We start from the raw sequence: 11,918 nt of genomic DNA, 5'->3' as shown, positions 1-11,918 counted from the left end.
CTCACACACACTCACACACTCACACACATACGCTCACACACTCACACACACTCACACACACACACTCACACTCACTCTCACACACTCACTCACGCACACTCACGCACACTCACACAACACAGCCAGGAGGAATGGATCATGCCAGTTCATAAAACAAGATGAAGCCTGAACTACGTGGAATTCCTCACAGAAGGAAGGCAACTGAAGTTCAACTGGGAGGTCAGAAGAAGCCACGTCCGAAAGCATTCAGGAAGCATGTCTGTGAAAGTGCACGACAGCAGGCAGCTGAGGAGTCCAGAGGACCAGGATGAGTGGGAGCCCGCACGTCGGCTGGCTCCACAGCTGCACCCAGGCACCGCACAGGACCTGCCCTGAGCAGACACAGGCGCAAGGTCGGTGCCTCCTCCCTCAGGGCACACCCCCAACAGCCCACCCCACCCCACAGCAAACGAAGGTACCTAGAAAACAGCACCCAGAGAGCAGCAAGGGAACCTCAGGTGTGAAGAGGAGGACCCGGCTGGAGTCGCCATGGAAACCAGTCGCCAAACGACGGGCACCACCCGACAGGCGTGTTGCCAGGGTCTCGTGCTGACTGGACTACAGGTGCCAGAACAGGGTCAGCAATCACAGGTCAAGTCCAGCCCAAGGTCCAGTCAAGGCTGTGACTTGAGAATGGCTTACCGTCTTTCTCAGGGGTGGGACTGAACCCAGGGGCTTGCAGTGTCCACCAGTGCCCTTCCACTGAGCCACACCCACTTCACACATTTGTAAATTGTGGTGCACGCGCAAAACCACTAGTGCAGACCTCAAAGGATTCAGAGAATCCTTATATTCCTTCGTGGACTCGGGCACCAATGGGGCTCATTTTCCAGATGCAAAAATGACCGTCAGTTGCAGAGGGGATTTTGCTTTTATAAGGTACAATGAGGATGATCATTGGAAGGTGATCATTGGAAGTCATGAATGTGCAGTTCAGGGGCTAGTGGTACAGGTTAGAACTTTGACCTAGAAGGTGGGGGTAAAAAAATTGAAACTCATTATTTTTTTATTAAAATCTTTTTTATTTTTACAGACTGCATTTTGATTCTTTGTACACAAATGGGGTAAAACTTTTCATTTCTATGTTGTACACAATGTAGATTCACACCATTCATGTGATTATACATAAACATAGGGTGATACTGTCTCATTCTACTATCTTTCTGTTCTCCACCCCCTTCCACCCCATTTTCCTCTACATCATCCAAAGTTCCTTCATTCTTCTCTTCCCCCCACTCCCCCATTATATACTATCATGCACTTATCAGAGAAAACATTCGGCCTCTGGTTTTTTGGGCTTGGCCTATTTCACTTAGCATGATATTTTCCAACTTCATCCATTTACCAGCAAATGCCATAATTTCATCTTCTTCAAGGCTGAGTAATATTCCATTGTATATATATACCACAGTTTCTTCATCCATTCATCAATTGAAGGGCATCTAGGTTGGTCCCACAATCTAGCTATTGTGAATTCAGCTGCTATGAACATTGATGTGGCTGCAACACTTTTGTATGCTGATTTTAAGTACTTTGGGTATAAAACAAGGAGTGGGATAGCTGGGTCAAATTGTGGGTCCACTCCAAGCTTTCTGAGGAATCTCCATACTGCTTTCCAGAGTGGCTACACCAATTTGCAACTCCACCAGCAGTGTATGAGTGTGCCTTTTTCCCCACATCCACACCAACACTTATTATGCTTGTATCGTGATAATAGCCATTCTAATTGGAGTTAGATGAAATCTTAGGGTGGTTTTAATTTTCATTTCTCTAATTACTAGGGATGATGAGCACTTTTTCATATATTTGTTGATCACCTGTATATCTTCTTCTGTGAAGTGTCTGCCCATTTCCTTAGCCCATTTACTGATTGGGTTCTTTGTATTTTGGATGTAAAATTTTTTAAGTTCTTTATAAACTTTGGAAATGAGTGCTCTGTCTGAAGTGTGTGTGGAAAAGATTTTCTCCCACTCTGTAGGCTCTCTTTTCACATTATTGATTGTTTCCTGTGCTGAGAAAAATCTTTTTAGTTTGAATCTATCCCATTTATTGATTAATGCTTCTATTTCTTGTGCTATGGGGGTCTTGTTAAGGAAGTCAATTTGATAATATTAATTCTGCCTTTCCAAGTCCTAAGCCAACGTGATGGAGATTCAGGTTGACTTTTTCTTCTATTTGGTGAAGGATCTCAGGCCTAATTCCTAGATCCTTGATCCATTTTGAGTTGAGTCTTGTACACAGTGAGAGATAGGGGTTTAATTTCATTTTATGCATATGGATTTCTAGTTTTGCCAGCACCATTTGTTGAAGAGGCTATCTTTTCTCCATTGTAAGGTTTTGGCACCTTTGTCTAGCATGAGGTTACTGTACTTATGTGGGTATGTCTCTGTGTCTTCTACCCTGTACCACTGGTCTACCTGTCTATTTTGGTGCCAGTACCATGTCATTTTTGTTACTATTGCTCTATAGTGGAGTTTAAGGTCTGGTATTGCAATACCCCCTGCATCACTCTTCCTGCCCAGGATTGCTTTGGCTATTCTGGGTCTTTTGTTCTCCAGATGAATTTCATGATTGCTTTCTCTATTTCTATGAGAAATGGCATAGGAATTTTAATTGGAATTTCATTAAATCTGTATAGCACCTTTGGAAGTATGGCCATTTTGATAATATTAATTCTGCCTATCCAAGAACATGGGAGATCTTTCCATCTTCTAAGGTCTTCCTCAATTTTTTTCTTTAATGTTTTGTAGTTTTCACTGTAGAGATCTTTCATCTCTTTGGTTAGATTGATTCCCAAGTATTTCTTTTTGAGGCTATTGCAAATGGAGTTGTTTTCCTCATTTCCCTTACAGATATTTCATCACTTATGAATAAAAATGCTTTAGATTTATACGTGTTGATTTTATATCCTGCTATTTTGATGAATTCATTTATGAGGTCTAGAAGTTTTCTGGTGGAGTTTTTTGGGCCCTCTAAATAGAGAATCATGTCATCAGCAAATAGTGACAGCTTGAGTTCCTCTTTTTCTATTCATATCCCTTTCACTTCTTTAGTATGTCTAATTGCTCTGGCTTGTGTTTCAAGGACGATGTTGAATAGAAGTGGTGAAAGAGGGCTTCCCTGTCTTGTTCCCATTTTTAAAGGGAATACTTTCAATTTTTCTCCATTAAGAATGACGTTGGCCGTGGGCTTAACATAAATAGCCTTCACAATGTTCAGGTATGTACCTACTATCCCTATTTTTTCTAGTGTTTCAAGCATGAAGGGGTGTTGTATTTTGTCGAATGCTTTTTCTGCATCAATTGAAATAACCATATGATTTTTATCCTTAAGTCTATTGACATGATGGATTACATTTATTGATTTCTGGATGTTGAATCAACCTTGCATCCAGGGATGAACCCCACTTGATTGTGGTGCACTCTCTTCTTAATATGTTTTTGGATGCGGTTTGCCAGTATTTTGTTAAGGATCTGCATCTATATTCATCAAGCATATTGGTCTAAAATTTTCTTTCCTCTATGTGTCTTTGCCTGGTTTGGATATGAGGGCAATATTAGCTTCATAGAATGAGTTTGGTGGGACTTCCTCCTTTTCTATTTCCTGGAATGCGTTGAGAAGTATTGGAATGAGTTCTTCTTTGAAGGTCTTGTAGAACTTGGCTGAGAATCCATCTGGTCTTGGGCTTTTCTTTGTTTTGGTAGGTTTTTGATGGCTTCTTCTATTTCATTGCTTGATATTGATCTGTTTAAATTGTGTATGTCCTCCTGGTTCAGTTTGGGAGGAGCATAGAAATGTCTCTAGAAATTTGTCGATGTGTTCAGTATTTTCTATTTTGTCGGAATACAGATTTTCAAAGTAGCTTCTCATTATGTTATGTATTTCAGTGGTGTCTGTCGTGATATTTCCTTTTTTATCACGAATTTTAGTAATTTGAGTTTTCTCTCTTCTCTTTGTTAGTGTGTCTAAGGGTTTGTCTATTTTGTTTACTTTTTCAAAGAACCAACTTTTTGTTTTGTCAATTTTTTGAATTATTCATTTTGTTTCATTGATTTCAGTTCTGATTTTAATTATTTCCTGCCTTCTACTACTTTTGGTGTTGTTCTGTTCTTTTTCTAGGGCTTTGAGATGTAATGTTAGATCATTTAGTTGTTGACTTCTTATTCTTTTCTTGAATGTGCTCCATGCAATGAATTTTCCTGTTAGTACTGCTTTCATAGTGTCCCATAGATTTTGATATGTTGTATCATCATTCTCATTTACCTCTAAGAAATTTTTTATCTCTTGCCTGATGTTTTCTGTTATCCATGCTTCATTCAGTAGCATATTATTTAGTCTCCAGGTGTTGGAGTAAATTCTGTTTTTCATTTTGTCCTTGATTTCTAATTTCAGTCCATTATGATCTGACAGAACACAAGGCAGTATCTCTTTTTCTTTGCATTTACTAAGGGCTGCTTTGTGGCATAACATATGGTCTATTTTCGAGAAGGTTCCATGTGCTGCTGAGAAGAAAGTGAATTCACTCATTGATGGATGGAATATCCTATACATGTCTGTGAATTCTAAGGTATTGATTGTGTTATTGAGTTCTATGGTTCCTTTGTTTAGTTTTTGTTTGGAAGATCTATCCAGTGGTGACAGCGGTGTGTTAAAGTCACCCAGAATTATTGTGTTGTGGTCTATGTGATTCCTGGAATTGAGAAGGATTTGTTTGATGTACAGGGATGCTCCATTGTTTGGGGCATAAATATTTACTATTGTTATGTCTTCCTGATTTATGGTTTCCTTAAGCAGTATGAAGTGTCCTTCTTTATCCCTTCTAACTAACCTTGGCTTGAAGTTCACTTTATCTGAAATAAGAATGGAAACCCCACTTTTTTACTGAGTCCATGTGCATGGTAGGTTTTTTCCCATCCTTTCATCTTTAGCCTGTGGATGTCTTTTTCTATGAGATGAGTCTTTTGAAGGCAGCACATTGTCTTTCTTTTTAATCCATTCTGCTAGTCTATGTCTTTTGATTGATGAGTTTAGACCATTAACGTTCAGGGTTATTATTGAGATATGATTTGTACTCCCAGTCATTTGGGCTTATTTTTTAACTTGACCTGGTTTCTCCTTTGATTGGTTTTTCCTTTAAGGTAGTTCCTCCCTTTGCTGACCTCCATTGTTGTTTTTCATTTGCTCCTCATGGAATATTTTGTTGAGAATATTCTGTAGTTCAGGCTTTCTATTTGTAAATTCTTTTAACTTTTGTTTATCATGGAAGGATTTTATACCATCTTCAAATCTGAAGGTTAGTTTTGCTGGGTATAGGATTCTTGGTTGGCAACCATGTTCTTTCAGAGCTTGAAATATGTTGTTCCAGGCCCTTCTAGCTTTTAGAGTCTGGGCTGAGAAAACTACTGATATCTGTATTGATCTCCCCCTATATGTAATCTGATGCTTTTCTCTCGCAGCCTTCAAAATCCTATCTTTATTTTGTATTAGGCATTTTCATTATAATGTGACTTGGTGTGGATCTGTTGTGATTTAGTGCATTTGGTGTTCTGTAAGCCTCTTGTATTTGATTTTCCATTTCATTCTTCAGGTTTGGGACATTTTCTGATATTATTTTATTGAATAGGTTGTTCATTTCTTTGGTTGTATCTCTGTGCCTTCCTCAATCCCGATAATTTTTAAATTTGGTCTTTTCATGATGTCCCATAGATCTTGGAAGTTCTGTTCATGATTTCTTACCATCTTCTCTGTTTGGTCAACTTAATTTTCAAGATTAAATATTTTGTCTTCATTTTCTGAGGTTCTCTGTCTTCCAAGTGGTCTAGTCTTTTGGTGATGCTTTCCATTGAGTTTTTTTATTTGGTTTATTGTTTCCTTCATTTCAAGGATTTGGTTGTTTTTTTGGTTTGTTTGTTTTTGTTTTTTTTGAGAATCTCTATCTCTGTTGAAATGATCTTTTGCTTCCTGCACTTGCTCTTTCAACTGCTCATTGGTGTGATAATTCATTCCTGCATTGCTCTCTTGTCTCATCCTTTGCTTCATGAATCATTTTAATCATGTATAATCTGAAGTCCTTTTCTGACATTTCTTCTAACATACTGTCATTGGATTCTATTAATATAGAATGTAGGTTTGTTTGGATCGTTTTCTTCCCTTGTTTCTTCATGTTGTTCATGTATCTTCCCCTCTAGCAGTGCAGATCTGGGGTATTGCAGTTTCCCCCCATAGGCTTATAATGACTCTATAGGTTTCCAAATCCTTTTCTTTAAGGGGGAGATCAATATTAGCAGTGCCCAGTTCAGACAGTATGCAACCCTAGACCAGATAGCCCTTATGAGGACATTAACAATATTGTCAAAATAAACAGAATGAGTTCAATTATTATCTACAGTATAACAAATGGATTTGCAATAAGGTCTGCAGTTTCTAATGGAGGACAAAGAGGATGGGGAGGGGTGTAGGATGTAGCTGTTCATGGGATAAGAAAAGAATATTTAGAAGTTCTAGATCATAGAAAAAGTGAAAGTATAATCAAAAGATGTTGGTTGTTAGCATGGGAAAAGGGAGAAAGAGACTGAGGGAACAGGTAAACAGAAGAATAAGAGAGCAAGAAAAGTAAAGAAATAAAAACTTAAAATTTTTCAATAAGGAGAAAAAAGAAAATCTACTCTATAACCGTCATATAGTATTCAAACCTCCTAGTCTTCAGTAGCCTGATGCATGAGAGGTACCGGACAATGAGCTTCAGGTCTCCAGCAGGCGTCTCAGGATGGGATTTGCCCCATCTAAAGATGGGAGATATGGCTTCCAGGATTATCCAAGATGGCCACTCTGGCTTCCAAATGTGTTGGCAAATGGGGAGCTGCAGTTCGGGATGTGGGCGTGATCAGCTGGAGGTCTGGAGGTGGGGTGCAGTTGGTCAGGCAGGGGTCCTGGGCAGGGTGTGGTCAGTCTGGTTGTGGGATCCTGGAGGCGGGACGCGGTCAGTCTGGCCAGAGGTCCTACGTGGCCTGGCTGTTGTCTCAAAATGGCGGCAGCCACATGTAACCAAACTTGCAGGTACTGTGACAGTGAACTTCCAGGCAACAGCAGGCAGTTGACACTCCACTGGCGATCTGTGGTCAGTCTGCTGGCTGCTGTCAGAAGATCAACAGGTGAACCTCGGGCAGTGAGTGATGGGTAGGTGAAAGGCAGGTGATGGACAGGCAAGAGGCAGGCAAATGGCAGATGGTGGGCGCCAGTGAGCAATCCGCACTCAAAAAGAAGGGGATATGCTGGCAGACTGCAGATGATTGGCAGTAGATAAATGGAGTAAACAACAGGGGATCTATAAGCTGCAAAAACTGCCTCACCAAGAAACAGATATCCTCTGCTTGAAACTCGAGTTACAGAGCGACAAGGAATGCAGTCTCCCTCTAGCCCGCCAAGGCATCTTGGATCTGAAACTCATTATTATCTGGGGAGATAGGATTCCAGATCCCGAGGGATGAATACTCAAACCTTGCCCAGTGTTTTACTTTCTCTGGGATCCATTGTTTCCCAGAGTTTCAATATTTGCTGTGCCTCTATTTAGGACTAATTTGTGATAGGGGAAGATCAAAGTTCAGGACCCAGCATTCAGTATCCACCCCTTTCCTTTAGGGCCCATTGTTATTAGGAAAGGATTTCCTGGGAGATTAATCTTTGGCTAGTTTCCCCTCCCTCCTCCCAAGTTGCACCTCTCTCCGTTTTTTCTTTGAGGGTTATCTTGCAGGAATATTATTTTCTATAACCCTTCAGTTGGAATTCTTTATGAATTTCATAACATATGAAAATCAGATGAAACTCAAAATACAGTGTCCGCTTCTTGGTGTTAGTTTTGTTTTGTTGCTTTTGAAACAAGATCTCACAGTTTCCCAGAACATGTGATCCTTCTGTCTCAGTCTCCCAAGTAGTTAGGATAACAGGTGTGCACCGTCATGCCTGGCTAGTTTTGTTTTTTCATAAATGTGCTTACTGTATTTTAAAATACACACGACATAAAATCTGGCATCTTGGCCACTTTTCGGTGTGCAGTTCAGTGGTGTTAAGTACATTCACACTCAGTCATCACACTGTCCGCCAGAGGCCTCGACATCTGTGCACAAAGAAAGCTCCACACCCTAAACAAGGCTGCACCCACCGCTCCCCTCACTCAACCTGACAAATAGCACAACTACTGTTATACTTCCTACAAGCAAAACTGAGACAGCTGGGGACCCCATGAGAAACAGAACTCCCTAGGGAAAAAGGAAAGTAAGACAGACAAGTCACTCCCCACCTTACAGGGGTTACATACAAGGAATTAGGAGTCAAGATGTAACCAGCCTTCAGGGCCCTGTGAGACAGGAGGCGGGGGAAGCCAGCTCCAGGTGACAAGGTGCAAACGCATACAGAGAATTCTCAGAAGTCACCAAGCTTCCTTGACCTCATTAGCACAGTGACACAGACTCCCAGGGGGGACTTGATGGCATTGAGACCTGTGGCCTGGAGGGAACCAGAGATCAGCATCCAGCCTGCACCTGTGACGTCACAAGAGGAGTTCCTGCCCAACCCGTAGGTGCCACCTATCCTGCGCCTGATCGTAATCCCCGTTAGTCAACCTGGAATCCCAGACCCCACAGCCAACTCCTGCCTCAGACAGAAGTCCTGAGGAAAGCTTGCCTGTGCCTAAGTCCTCTCTAGGTCCACTGTTCATGCCCAGAGGCTGGAGAACCCTCAACACAAAACCACACAGTGCTTGTATTGGACATGTTACACACATGCAGCCCTCTGCTCTCTCCGCCATGTCTTCTCCCACCCTTTTCCTTTCATCCAATTTGTGTCTCAGATCTGAAAACAGTCTACTGTAGGCAGCACATAACTGAAATGTTTTTTATTGTAAATTGACAAATTATGATTGAACACATTTGTGAAGTGCAAAGTGATGTCACCGTGTATGAGCGCAGTGTGGAATAATCAAATCAACTAGTCACTCATCACCTCAAATTCTTGTCCTCTCTGGGAAGAACATGGAAACTTGCCCTCAGCATTTTGAAATGTGAATACAGTTCTCTCCATTATCAGGGTTTCAGTCTCCCATAGTCAACCATGCTCTGAAAATGTGAAATGGCAAGTTCCAGAAATGAACAATTCCCAGGTTTTAAGTTGCAGGTCATCCTGAATTGTGTGATGAAGTCCCGTGCTGCCCCTGATCCTGCAGGGATGTAAACCCTTGGTGTGACGTGCCTATGTGACTCGTCCATCAGTCACTTAATGGCCACCCTGGTTATCAGATCCACTGTCATGGTGTCCCGAATGCTTGTGCTCAGTGACCTGGATCTTACTTAATAAAACCCTAAAGCTCAAGAGCAGGAGTGAGGGCAAGCTGGGTATGCCAAAGAGAAGCTTGAAGCACTTCTTTCAAGAAAGGATGGACGTCCCCAACTTAATGAGGAAAAAAATCACCGTATGCTCATATACTATAGGTTGCTAAGACCTACTTCAAGAATGAAACTTCTTTGGGAAATTGAAAAGAAAAAAAAAAAAAGAAATTCATGCTAGTTTTGCTATTCCACCTCCAACTTCAAGAGTTGCTATCCCTGAGCTTGATCCATGCTTCCGATTAGATGGAAGAGGCACTGACTTTGTGGGCAGAAGACATGAACAGAAAACTGTTCCGACCGATGCCAGCATGTGGCCCAGAGAGCCTGTGTGAAGACTTTGCCAAGGGATTCTCCAAAAGGAGTGCACCTGCCCTTTGGGGCAAGCGAGGGTGGTTACACAGAGCCAGGATAGGTTTGGACTGACAAATACAAAAATCAGTGGGAAACCTGTAAAGGCTGATGAAGCTGCTACCACCTTCTTGGCAGAGTTGAAGAGGTTAATCAGGAGAAAGTTCTCAGAGTGATTTGTTAGGTGAACCACAGAAGAGGAAGACTAGGAAGAAACGGAGGCAGAACCAGTAATGTGGGCATCACTGAAATCTGCTTACGTGCTTTGAATTGCAGGCATTAAAGAACAAGATCATGGAAGAAGACCCTGAGTGGAGCAGCATTATAGTCCCCAAGCACTCACAGAGGACTGCAACCTCTGCAGCAGCACTTGATCAACTAGGAAAAAGGGTCAGGCGGGCACAACTGAGGCAGAGGCAGGAAGCGCACAAGTTCAAGGCCAGCCTGGGCACCTTAGCAAGAAATTGTCTCAAAATAAAAAACAGAAAAGGCTGGGAACATAGCTCACCTCTGGGCTCACCTCATAGCTCCCCAGCACCGCAAATGAAAGGAAAGAAGGGAGGAAGGGAAGGATTACAACTTCTGATAACAATGTTCTTCCAAAAGGTTTCAGCCAAAAAAACCTTCAACTATCAAGGATCCCCAACCGTCAAGGTCATTATGGCCTGACAATGTGGGATGACCTCAAGCAGTGCATCCTCCTTGATGTGTCCACACATCAATAGTAGCGCTGGGCGGGCGGGGAACGAGCTCCGTGGCAGAGAGCTTGCCTTGAGTGAGAGCCCCTGGTACCAAAACTCATTTATGCTAATCTCTTGCTGTGCTAATTCATGAGACCTTTACCACAACTACATACGCATAAGGAAGCTCAATACCCATCGGCCTCTTCACCATCCTGGCTCAGGCATCTTCTGAGTCTTGCCCCTCCCAGTGGATGAAGAGAGGACCACAAGCCACTGCTGACTGAGTTCACCTGGTGGAACATCACTCATCCCCATAACCTCTTGAACCATGTCTTTTTAAATCCATTCATCCAATCTCTACTGGAGAGTTAATTTACATTCAAAGTAATTACTAATAAGAACGTATGTGTGTTGTTTTGCTATTTGTTTTCTGCATGCTTTATTTCTTGTCCCTTATTTCTTGCCTTACTATTCTTTTGTGATTTTTTATTTTTTTGCAGTGAAACATTTTAATTGCTCTACACACTCTGTAAAATCAGAATGCCTTGACCACTCTGTGACGTGAGCTGCTGTGTGTTTTCCGCAGGCAGAGACCAAGCTATGCCTTTGCATTACTACACTGAAATACCCGAGGCACCCAGCTTACGCAGAGAGCCTTGATCCCTGAGCTCACGGGCCCTGGGACTGCACCAGGCCAGTTCTGGCCAAGGCCCTCCAGCTCCAGCCACAGGATGACAGAGGCCTCCAGGAAGTCAGACCTGCCTCCCACGAGCCCCACCCTGAAGGTTCCACTGCCTCTTGATGGCACCAGACCTTTAGGAAACACCCAACATCCAGCTGCTGCTCCATCTGGGGCAGGCTCACCAGAGGCACAATCTGTTTTCTCTACATCAAGTCCCGTCACCCTGGCATCCGGTGCTTCCCTGCATGCCTTGCCTGCAGGGAGGAATGCTTTCCCATATTCTGTGCACATTCCATAGCTAAGTTTTTTTGGTGGGTGGTTGTCATAGGACTACATCTAAAATCCTAATGTCCTGACACTTGACACTTGAGTTTATATCTGTTTAATAACCTACAAAACTCTGCTCCTCTAGGGACAGTTCCGCCCTACTGCCTTTCAGTTACTGTTACAAAATTGCATCTATTAAAATTGTGTGACCAAGCCAACCACAGTGATCCTGGCAGCTCGAGTGGCTGAGGCAGGAGGATTGCAAGTTCAAGGCCAGCCTTAGCAACTTAGCAAGACCCTGTCTTAAAACAACATAAATTGCTGGAGATGTAGGTCAGTGGTACAGCACCACTGGGTTCAATTCTCCAGTGCCAAAAAATAAAAAACAAAAAATTTAAAAAGTTGTGCCCAAAACATATCATTAACATCAAATGCATTAATCACTTACACCATGTAGGAAAGAAATGCAGTTACAAGCCATGTTAACAATACCAGCTTTTAAGTGAGTTAATTTTAAAA

The sequence above is a fragment of the Sciurus carolinensis genome, chromosome 18 (assembly GCF_902686445.1).
Source record: "Sciurus carolinensis chromosome 18, mSciCar1.2, whole genome shotgun sequence".
NCBI lineage: Eukaryota > Metazoa > Chordata > Mammalia > Rodentia > Sciuridae > Sciurus > Sciurus carolinensis.
This window is presented reverse-complemented; position numbering follows the sequence as displayed.